Below are 12777 nucleotides of genomic sequence, written 5' to 3'. Positions count from 1 at the left end.
TCCGGATAATATTAAAGATCTTTGGAAGAAGGCTAAAGCCAATCTTAAAGTCTCTCATGAAAAGTTTAGGGAAAGATATGATCGTGGACGGAGACCCACCCATTTGAAGGTAGGTGACCAGGTGATGGTCAAGAATTTTGTTCCCGCGGGCAAGCTTGCCCCCAGATTTCATGGGCCGTGTATCATTCTAGATTTCCTTACGCCGGTCACATTATTATTAAGCAATCCAGCCACCGAGAGGATATTTAGGGTTCACCTGTCACAGGTGAAACCGGTGTAATTTCTGGGTTAACTTGCTTCACATAATCGTGAAAGGAATATGAAGGTTATATTTTTTTTGAGTTTTCACTTTTAAGGCATTCTGCCCCTTCTATAATATTTTGTTTCATATGTAAGTTTTTTGTAAACCTTCCCCGTACGGTTAAACTGCCATCCTATCCTTGCCACGGCCATTACCACGCTCCCGTCTCCTGCTCCACTACACACAGTGGCTCGCATCTGAAATGAATTTCTGCACGCCGCTGGCCCCTCAACCTCTCCACAAAGCCTGTGCCCTCAAAAAATGTGCAGTTCGCCTCCTCTCAACTTGGTATTTTAGAGGTCATGTAATTATCCTTTTATCGCTTAATAGACCTCAGTAGGTTGGGTATTTTACCCCTGTGCTTACGTTCTTAGAGGACAGCTTGAAAGTAGAGTTAGGTGTGGCCTTGTGATAGGCTTAAAACTTTGAGAGCGGATCGCTCTTTTGCAATTTGTTTCTGCGTGCCTCTAGGAGGTATTACCGTGTAATTCGGAGCAAGTGCTCCTGGGCATGATTGGGGTTTTCTGCCCCTTTGCTATACCTTATGTACATGTAAATTCGGGCTAACTGCTCGAGAATTGGAAGTTCGGGGCCCGAAGCCCAAAACCTGTAAATACCATTGTTGCTCTTTGTTGCCTTGCTACTCTGTACTTGCCATTCTTGTTATTTCTGAGTTTGAAAAGAAAATATAACCTTGTTAAATTTTAAATTAATTTTACTTTCGTAGCTTGAGACCTGTTCACCACCCCGCACCTTCTTTCACCTCTAACTACCACAAAAACACGGTAACAATGATAATAATAATAATAATAATAATCGTATGGCCTCAGCTACCGTGTGCAGACATTTCAAGTTGAAGCCATCTGGCTGTCTGCTCGTCAATTTCGACGTTCCGTTTTACTCTAGGCCCACTAGATGGCAGACCGAGTAAACCGAAACTCTCTTGGGCGTCTATGGCTGAGATTTAATGAATTTTGTCGGGTAAACACCAAATGTGTCACCAGTGATCTTTTACATGCCGACATCGTACGGCATGGAGTGTCGAATGGACTTTTTTCCGCCCTTCAAAAATCCGACTACCTCTGCCGGGTTTGAACCCGCTATCTTGGGATACGGAGGCCGACACTCTACCACTGATCCACAGAGGCAGCTTCCGTAAGACTAAATTGTCTGTTTGTATTCTGTGCGAAACTTAAACTGCTTGGTAGTACTGACTTGCTGTTCCTGTATTCTTCCTCATGCAGAATGTTTGCACTATTCATTGATCTAGAGATCAAGCGAAAATATCATGCTAGAGTTTATATGTCGTATGATGGTGCTAACAGTAATGTATCCACAAAGACGCACACGTGATGCTGTCAGTTGGTACAATTATTTTATGCGCATATGTACACACACAGCCTAACCACAATCACTGTTGTCAAAAACAAAACATTCACATCACAAACCGCCATTTAAGGACAACTGCCAATCGCTACACATAGAGATGACAACATTGAAACACAAAACAGTTGACTGCTTGAAAGCATATAGTCCAGGTGGTCACAAGTATAACCTTGCTACACCATGACTCTTCAACCAGTAACCAGCTGTCATTGACTTCCAAACCACAACTCAACAGTAACTAACTTCACCGTAAAGATCGTCTCATATATATATATATCTGGCCAGATTTCCAGAAAGATACGTTAAGAAAGAATATTCCAGAGATTCCACTACATAGATTACAATATATAGAATATTCTCCACAATTATTTTGCCGTATTACCATTCTGGAAGTTACAGTGTTTTTATATGGATTACAAATTATACAGGTAAGATTAAATTAATTTACAGGTATTTACATTAACGGAACTGATATCAATCTTTATGTAGACTACAACACATGTTTCATAACCTCACACACAATACGATCATTCGACTGCGTAAATAATAATAATAACACTAATACTTAATGACATAACCTCACACACAACGCTATCGTATCGTAATAATAGTACGAATACTAACATGATGTAACACTTCATACCTATACTTACAAGTAATAATAATAATAATAATAATAATAATAATAATAATAATAATAATAATAATAATAATAATAATAATAATAATAATAACAAACGTAAAATTATTATTATTATTCGAGCTCGATATCTGAATTAGTTACCCATGGGTGACAGATTATTGTTTTCAAGTTATACCTGTTATCGCATTTGCGTCAACAGATCAGATTAGTTTCATAACAACACAGCAATCTTGCCTATGTGCTGTATATGCGAGACAAGCCGAGCACTGAGGAGACACGTCTTTGCCTTGGTGGGGTCGGGGATGCGAACTGAGCCACACATGTGGACTTGATCCAGTTTTACGGCCGAATGCCCTTTCCGAAATCAGTCCTATGTGTAAAGATGTATGTATTGGGATAAAGAAAGATAACCAGTCCCCAATCAAAAAGGAAAATGTCGAATTGTAGAAAGTAACACATACATGATTTCATGTTAATGTGTACGTAGATCCACGTAATAATATTTATGCAATTTTGGTACGTACAAAGTTGTCACTGTACATATATAATCGCTAATTACAAACATTAAAAAGAATGCACGATATGTTTTTTCGTTTTCATTCCCCACCCTGAGGGGGTGAGGTGGGCCACCAAGAGGGTTGCGCCCTCGCTCTGGGCGAGAGTTGCGGACGTGTGGGGTTGTGTGGAAAGTGGAAGGTGGGTAAGTGGGTGCGAAATGTGACGGAGATGGAAAAGGGAGATGTGGCCTTTTTCTGAGTTTTTTAAATTTTTTGCATGATATGTACAGCTAAGTGAATTTAATGGGAGCATGGCTGCATGGTCTATACTAGTATATAAATTGTTACAATAATTTTGATATCTAAATTATAGTTTGCAGAAAATAACGTATGCACATTAGGCTTAGTTATTTTTGAATGTATACAGTTGTCACTTTTTATACCTTATCTGAAAATTGCAGACAGTATCAGACGTAAGTATAAATGGTTTTGGTCTAGCTGTAGGCCTAAAATGAATGTCACCTTTTATGACTCATCCCGTGAGTAATGAAATGTTACAAACACAGATCAAACATTTTATACTTGAAAACCTGTTCCATTATTTCTTTAAAAGTTAAGAGCAATACATTTTCGAATACAAGTGAAATTTCGAGATCTCTGGTTCAGGTATTACTGTATTTCATAGCAGCCAAGAGGAGCAGACAAGATCTGTAAGTAGTTGTAACCGCGAGCCGCTGGATGGCGTTAGTGGCGCTGTCTCGTTGAAAAGCTATGCATTTTCCAGAGTGTGTCCGCTATTTTGTAACCTATTTTGTGTCAATGATATGGTCGGTTGGTGTGTGCATTTCAGAAGGTAGACAGAGTGATAAATAATAACACTTTCTGTTAATGTGAGGGAATCAACGGGAATCTCACTCATTAACCTGCTACGCTTCTTCAGTGACTTTTAGACTATCTACCACAACTGATATAGAGCTGTTGAAGACCTATAGGAACACACATTGTAAATATCCCTATAACCCCCAAGAAAAATAAAAAATAAAATAAAAAATAAAAAATCCGGGGGTTAAGGTTATCCATTAGAATACAAACCCATCTTGTAACCAGCAATAACTAAAGCATTCAACTACTCAGAAAAAGAACAGGAAGACAAGACCATGAAACAACCACCAATGTAAAAATCAAATGTAAAAATCAATTATAAAAATCCCAATATTGTAAAATACTGTAAAGTACTGTATATACTGGAAGATCAATAAATACTTAGCCGAGAGGTCGAGACCCCCTCCCAACTCCTTCACCAATACAAAGCTCCGTCCCTCTTTTCCAACTCCAGCAATCCTCCAAACCCGCCGAATCTCCTGGCCAGAGAGAAGGCGTTACCTTCTAGGTGGCCCGCCCCATCCCTTCGGGAAGGGGAATGAAAGCTTCCCCCTTGGTCCTTGGTTGGAGACCTAACCAGCCTTCGGGCTGATGACTCGACATAAATTATGATCTTTTGATTCGAAGCCGACACTCGGCTAGTGCCCCACCGAAGGAGCTCTTCAAAATAAGAACAACAAGCATCATCATCACCATGATTCCTGACCATCACCACAGTAAGTGCTTTTCAACACTATTGGTGTCCGACTCGTTCGCTGAACGGTCAGCGTACTGGCCTTCGCTTCAGAGAGTCCCGGGTTCGATTCCCGGCAGGGTCTGCGATTTTAACCTTAATTGGTTCATTCCTACGGCACGGGGGCTGGCTGTATGTGCTGTCTTCATCATAATTTCATCCTCATCACGACGCGCAGGTTGCCTACGGGCGTCAAATAGAAAGACCTGCTCCTGGCGAGCCGAACCCGCCCTGGGATATCCCGGCACTAAAAGCCATACGACATTTCAACACTATTGGTGGGAACACACCTTTGTCCGTGAGATGCATGCCTTAAATTAATTCTGAGTAAAAGTAAACGGAGGTATGAGTAACTGCTACGCCCTTACCAGTCTCCTTCCATCCAGTTTATTTTTTAGCTAATTATGCGTTGCTATACGTGATGAGAATGTAACCGGATTATTATATCACGGATGTTGAGAATGAAACGGAACTGTTTGGTAACCTCTCTCAGAGATGTTCATACGGAATGGGATTTGATCCACGTCCTTCAGCTCGCGACCACAGGTGTGACAGGGAACTGACTGCCAATGCTACAACTCGCTACTTTATTGCAACAAATCCGGTTATTTTAATCTGTTTTAAAAGGCATGTCCACCATTTTATAGAGTATAGTAATTAGATTGACTTGCCGGGGAGTTCCTTTCAGTCTGTATAGCGCTCAACAATTTATGGGCTCGTAATAAATTCTTAGGAACTCGATCAAGCCGGCTGTGAAAACACGTCAAGAACTAGTTTGTGTTTATTAGAGCACAGTGATGTTAACGAGAAATAGCTGCTCTCGTAATGAGCTTTGATGATGACGCAGCATTTCTATGACGGGTATTTCTACCAGGAAACATTTGACACGAACTTATCCTACTCCAAGGTCAGGAAAGCATAATATTCTTGGTATCACTGAAAACGTAACAAGTACCTTGTTTTTCTTCTTCATTAATATTATTCTGTCCATACCATATTTGCGGCTTTCAATAATTAGGCACTCCCAAATTTACTTGAGTGCGGTACATGTACTCCTGAGATTGTACCATCAGATCTTTTGGTAACTTTTCCTTCTGTAAGGCGGATTCAGTCATTTTAAGTCATTTTTGAGCTTCATCTGTGTTTAAGAAACGATATACGAGGTGGAATTAATCTCGTCGTTTTTATGACCATACCAGTGAAACTGCTTGTCTTGAAGCTCCTCGCTGGTAGGGGTGACCTTAAACGCTCCTCGTAGATGTTCATATCGGAGCTGATCCTTTTAAGGGATACCAACAGACCACCTCAGGGGTCGCATCTCCGTCACATGGATATGCTGATTATGCTTCCACTTCCTAGTCCATCATTCAGAGCCTTGCAGAGGAGCAGGACAGAATATAGATACTGTGTATTCGCCTTACGTTCCAACTTGATCAGCTATTGCTTATCGTAGAAAACTCCATTTAGTGCACATCATTTTATACACCCGACGTTAATGTGATCAGGCTCCGATCTACAAATGGGCGGACTAGGCATTTGCCCAGGGCGCCAGTTTTTGAGGGGCAGCGGCCGGCGGATCGAGTAATTATCGCCTGCGTGAATTACGTCTTAAATTCATTACAATCAAATTACTTTTACCTTCCACAAATTATTCCAATTATTTTATTAGCCTATATAAAACACTTTCAACTATTTTCTCTTTAAAGCCTGAATTTAATCTATACAGCCTATTTACATTTTATGAAGAAAATTAAATAACTGAAAACAATGAAAATAGGTATTTTAAACGTTTCGTGTGCGTGTTGTTGTTTACATCCGCTCACCATCAACCTGATAACCTCACCTAGCCAACTCATTGTCTTGTGTAATTATTACATGTTTTTCAGTATTTAACCATGAGTAAAATGTTAAGTGGTGCTGAATACAAAAAAAAACTCACTGCTAAAAAGCAAAGTTACGAACTTGAACTACTTAAGAAAGAGCCTCAAATGGGGAAGTTCTTTACTTTTACTCGTTCAACTCCAACCTCGGAATCGCAATGCCAAGACGACTTAACAAAATCTTCGACTTCGTCATCGGTTCCATTTAACTTTACACAAGAATAGTTACAAGGTCTAGATATACAGACTGATCAGCCCTGTGTTGGTATTCAATTGAACGATGAGCCTGAAGTTGTCCTGCAGCTGTCTGGAACTATTTCACAATCACAACCTGAGGTAACCTTACCTAATTAATTTTATATAGATGATCCTGCTACTTGTAAAGCCAATTTAAATTCAGTAGATGAGAATTTTTTTAAACATTGTCCAAAACAAAACGTAATGGTGTTTTTTTTTTCGAAATATATGCGAACTTTCAATGATGGTACAAGAACATTGTCTCAAAACATTTTTAGGAATACTATTCCTAATGGAGACTTTTTTAAGAGATTGGTTATTGTATTCACAGACAATTGGGAAAGTATTCGTTATTCAATGCTGTTTTAATTCAACCAGACAATGCAAAAACACATTTTTCTACCGGTTTTAATGACAAACTACTGAAACTACTGAAACATCATGAATATTCTCATGACCACAGGCGTAATGTTCTTACGTACATCACCAGACAAAAGCAGTTAATGCAGGTTGATCAAATTCTCTTTACACGGTATGAAGAAGAGGTGAAGTAGTGGCGAAGTATAATCACAAGAATAGTTTCTGTTGTACGATTTTTGGCAGTTGGAGGTTTACCTTCCCAAGGAGACAATGAGAATTTTGGATCAACTGCAAATGGTTTATATCTTGGATGCCTTGAGTTAATCAATGAATATGACCCTTTCCTTGTCCAGCACATCGGGATATATGGTAACAATGGTCAAGGGCACACCTCATACCTGTCTTCTCAAATATGTAATGAATTGATTGAAGTTATGGGGAATTGAGCGATTAAAACTGTAGTTGGTGAAGTAAAAGAAGCTAGATACTACTCTCTCATTGTATATTCCACTCGTGATTGCTCTCGCACTGACCAGTTGGCTATTGTTTGACCTCAAACAGAGCCAAAGCCTGTGGAACAACTCATTAAGCTTCTGCCTGGGATATCGCATACATCTGCTGGACTAGAAAAAGCTGTAGTCTGTCTTGAGAGTTTCGAAATCAAAATCAAGAATCGTAGGGGCCAAAGTTATGATAATGCTTCCAATATGTCAGGAACTTACTCAGATCTTCAGGTCAGAATAAAGCAGCAAAGTCCCCTTGCTGAATACATACCGCGTGCAGCACACTCATAAAATATTCAATCTTGTTGGTTCGGCTGCCGCAGAATGCTGCACTGCCACAGTAGTTTTCTTTGGCTTCGTCCAGGAGTTGTATAATTACTTCTGTGTGTCAACATGCACTGCCACAGTAGTTTTCTTTGGCTTCGTCCAGGAGTTGTATAATTACTTTTCTGTGTCAACATACAGGTGGAATATTTTGAAGCAATTCCTCTTGGCCCCAAAAAAAAAAAAAAAATCCGGTACGCCAGTGTTAAAATCTTTATCAGAAAGCAGATGGTCTGGAAGAGCAGACGCTGTCAGAGCTTTGGTAAAAGTTTATGAAGAAATATGACAATCATTGAGGCAGCTATCTGAAGACTCTAGTGTAAAACCTGCTTGTAGAATTGAGCCACAAAACCTTGAAACTAAATTTAATAATTTCGAGACCACTTTTCTCTTAGTTGTGTGGAATGACATTTTGGAAAGAGTTGACAAGTGTTCTAAAAACTTACAGTATGAAAATCTTAATCTTGAGGGAGGGGTAAAACAATTGAAAACCCTGGAAGCATTCATCAAAGCGAAAAGGGATGAGTTTGACATATATGAGCGATCTGCTTTGGAAACAGGTGGATGTGATGTTCCAAGCTACTCAAGAGTAAGGAAACGGAACATATTTGCAGATAAAACTCGTGGGATTGAAGGAGACAGAGGAAGAACAAATTTCAACAATAATGTGTTCCTTAAAATAATGGACACACTTATAGGAAACTTAGCAAGATGGAAAGAAGCATATGAAGTCGTAGCTTCCAGATTTCAAGTGTTACCTCTACTACTGACTTGCTCATCCGAATCATCTGAAGTGAAGTACGCTGCTTTGAAACTTAGTTCGCTGTACCCTGAAGACATCAGTCAAGATTTCGTAAATGAGTGTGTACACTTTCAAATGTATGTTGAACTCGAGGGATTCCAAAACTTGCCTAAAGTGTATTCTTACATGAAGCAAAACGATTTGTCAAGTACTTTCCCCAGACTTGAAATTTCAATTAGGATGTTTTGACCTTACCAAAAACCAACTGTTCTGCAGAAAGGGATTTTTCAGTTTTAGGCAGAGTAAAAAATGCGAAGAGGGCAACGCTTCATTATTGAGAAGTTAACCTCATTAGTCGTTATGTGCAGTGAAAGAGATTTATCTTTGAAAACCAGCTTTGATGAAATTGTTCAAGAGGTAGGTAAGGGTTATTCTGCCCGAAGGCAGGTCCGAACCTCCGCAGAGGTGTTCCTGAGCCGGAGTTTACGTGCGGTAGGGTGGCCAGTTCCTTTCCGCTCCTCCATTCCCTTACCCCCCCCCACCAACAGCACGTGGCAACCCATCCAACTCCTGACCACGCCCAATGTTGCTTAACTTCGGAGATCTCACGGGATCCGGTGTTTCAACACGGCTACGGCCGTTATTGTTTAAGAGATTGCTAGGAAAAATCTTTTATGTTTTTATTTATTTATTTGGCGTATGATGAATAATGACAACCTATAAACTATTTACGCAACCAGTGAAAGATGAGTACAAAGTAAATACAAATTATCATATCTTTTATGTAAATTAGTATTATATACAAGTAGCCTATAAAAATTGTATTTTTTAAATGTGATCGAAACAAATTACAATAAATTAATGATAATTTATGTGCCTTATTTCCAAAATTGTCCGCCTCTGTGGTGTAGTGGTTAGCGTGATTAGCTGCCACCCCCGGAGGCCCGGGTTCGATTCCCGGCTCTGCCACGAAATTTGAAAAGTGGTACGAGGGCTGGAACGGGGTCCACTCAGCCTCGGGAGGTCAACTGAGTAGAGGTGGGTTCGATTCCCACCTCAGCCATCCTGGAAATGGTTTTCCGTGGTTTCCCACTTCTCCTCCAGGCGAATGCCGGGATGGTACCTAACTTAAGGCCACGGCCGCTTCCTTCCCTCTTCCTTGCCTATCCCTTCCAATCTTCCCATCCCTCCACAAGGCCCCTGTTCAGCATAGCAGGTGAGGCCGCCTGGGCGAGGTACTGGTCATACTCCCCAGTTGTATCCCCCGACCAAGAGTCTGAAGCTCCAGGACACTGCCCTTGAGGCGGTAGAGGTGGGATCCCTCGCTAAGTCCGAGGGAAAAACCGACCCTGGAGGGTAAACAGATGATGATGATGATGATGATTTCCAAAATTATTTACTTACACACAAACTATCAAAACTAAACCAACGGCTTTTTTAAATAAAAATGAAAACAGCCTGATTCTTATTTGGCTTGATAAATTTAATTATGAGAATTTATTTTATTTGCATAATGTGCTGTTTTAAAACTCTTGAAAACTGTAATCTTTAATTTGTAAACAGTTATTTTTTTAGAGTAACAGATGTTGAGTGGTGGGGGGGTGAGGGGGCGGCTAAATATTGTTTGCCCAGGGCGCTAACTACTTGAAATCGGGGCCTGAATGTGATGTACAGTGTCTCGTCTAGTCTACTCTAGTTCTGATGCAGAAAGCTTGTATGAGACTTAGGTGTCATATTATACAAATTATACATTGTCAGATGCCCATAAAACAATCAAAGCATACTTTTAACTGTATCATGAGCAGAAAATGAAGAACGAAGCACTACACTGAATATTAAAGTTCACTCTATCTAAATCAAAAGCGTATTCATTCGGCAGGGTAAAGCTTTCAGGACCCGGTTCCTAGGTCGAATGATCAGTTTTCAGGCCATCGTTTCAGGTTTCGATTCCCGGCTGGGTTAGGTGACTTTAAGAACTTGTGGCTAATTACTCGGAGACTGACTGTGTATGTACCAACACACTCTTCTTCATGCATCCACACACTACTACACAACCAACCAACCACCATAAAAGCACGCAATGATAAATACATACCTTAAAATAGGGCCAAGTCTAAGACTCGCACCCGTCACCTCACCATGTTGTGGAAAAAACGGTGGAAGGAGAGGAAGAATTGGTATATCATTCCGGACGATCATATCTGTATAACATTGTGAGTCAATGCACGTTGTTCAGAAGGGGTTACACATTTGATTGTCCTGAATAGGCTAGCTATAATTTAACACTTCTAAACCACTGCATAATCGCAATTTAAGAGACGAAACCAAGGTCATAATTTACCTATTAGTACGGCCGATGTAAGGAAGCATTGATCATTAAAAATAAAATATACACAGTTCTTGCCCATCAGGCAAACAACTCAGTGTTGAAAACATCCTAGGGACATGAGCTACGAATTTTAGGCAAACAACATATAATCATGAGAATATATTCTTTATTTATTCCTAAAAATTGCAATTCTTTCCTTAATCATCGTTCTCCGTTCGATTAGATTAGAAGTTTGCCTTTTCCTACCACTGTATGTACGTTGGGTATTCAGCCCGAAGGCTGGTTTGATCCTCCACAGCTCCACCGACAGCTGTCATAGATAGCACAGGTGTCACTCAAGAGGCATACTAGAGAAATGAGGAGTAAGGTAGTTTCCCGTTGCTTTCCTCACCGGGACAGAAGTTGCTATTACATATCAGTGCATGCATCAACCGAACCTATGAGCGATATTTTCACACCATTCATAAGAGAGACTGGCTGCATAAGGAATGGTATTATTAGCATCGCTCATACCTCAGTCACTTTCATAATGTCAAAGACAAGGATGAGACCGAGACTGGTCAGTGAAAATAATAAATTTATTGTAGCCCATACCAGAAAGCATAGCGCACTATAAACACTATATCTCGCCAGCAAAGGCATTTTACTACGAGCGATAATGTGAGCCACAGGGATGTGACATTCCTAACAAATCTAGCCGAGAGACGAACCATGGTCACCTTAATGGGAAAATAATAATAATAATAATAATAATAATAATAATAATAATAATAATAATAATAATAAGAAGAAGAAGAAGAAGAAGAAGAAGAAGAAGAATTATGCTCACTTTAGGTCTCACCAACTACTTGGGCGGTTTTCAGAGATGGCGATGTGGTGGAATTTTGTTCCGCAGAAGTTAATTTTCTTGCCAGTGAATCTACCGAAGTGAGGCCGACGTATCTGAGTACCTTTTAACGCCAGTGCACTGAGCCGTGATCGAACCCACCTACTTGAGCCCAGAAGTTCAGTCTAAGTTACTCAGCCCGGCTCAGATACAGTCTCATAGGGCTATCTCGGCTCTCTGCCAAATATAAAAGCAGAGAACAATCTGAGGTAATGGCAGCAAATCAAATCTAATTATGAAGTCCCTACTCTTGATTGCGTGATACCCTTATATCTGAAAACCATCTATATGTCTACCTTGTTGGGCGAAGGGCCATAATAAGCTATGTGGGTCACGGACTCAGTTTTAATAGTTACAATATTAGAGAATATTCTTTTAATTTAGAAATATCTAACCGTGTGTAGATCATTGCAGGTTTTTAGCCTTTCCACCAATCATACAGTCTTGTTGGTGTTCGTCCCATGAAACCAGACTGGTCCTCACCCGGAGACAGATGATAACCACAGCTACAAGGACACAGGATAGATCGTGGAATTAGCTGTACAAATTGCAGCTACCCGGAGCACATTAGCGCCTGACGGGCTCACGATGAGCTTCTCTTGTCCTCATCAGTCAGACCAGTAGTGGAGATAGGATTCACTCGCTGATAATCAACTTCAGAAAGGAGGCGAACAGTTTAAGAAAAACTGAATAAATTTATTTCATGCCGCACCATAGCGTTCCACCTCCCCTCTAACTAAAAGGGCTTGCAGTATTATCCTTGTTGATAAATGTGTTGCTTTAGCGGCTTGGGACTTCCTGGTCAACAGCTGACAGGGGAAGTCTACCAGAGCGAATGGCTCAGATGGTTTAGTTCTGATCTTCTGAACCTAATTGGCTGATTCATTATCGGCTCGGTCCGATAGTATTTGAAAGTGCTGAAATATGACAGCCCTATTTTGGAAGATTTATCAGTAAGTAAAATAACTCCTGCTGGACAAAATTCAGGCACCTCTGCGTCTCCGAAAACATTGGGAGGACAGGAGTGAATATTAAAATATTATTCAAAATCCGACTTAGCCTATGTATCCATAA

This window comes from Anabrus simplex, chromosome 4, assembly GCF_040414725.1.
Source record: "Anabrus simplex isolate iqAnaSimp1 chromosome 4, ASM4041472v1, whole genome shotgun sequence".
In the NCBI taxonomy this organism is placed as follows: Eukaryota; Metazoa; Arthropoda; class Insecta; order Orthoptera; family Tettigoniidae; genus Anabrus; species Anabrus simplex.
This window is presented reverse-complemented; position numbering follows the sequence as displayed.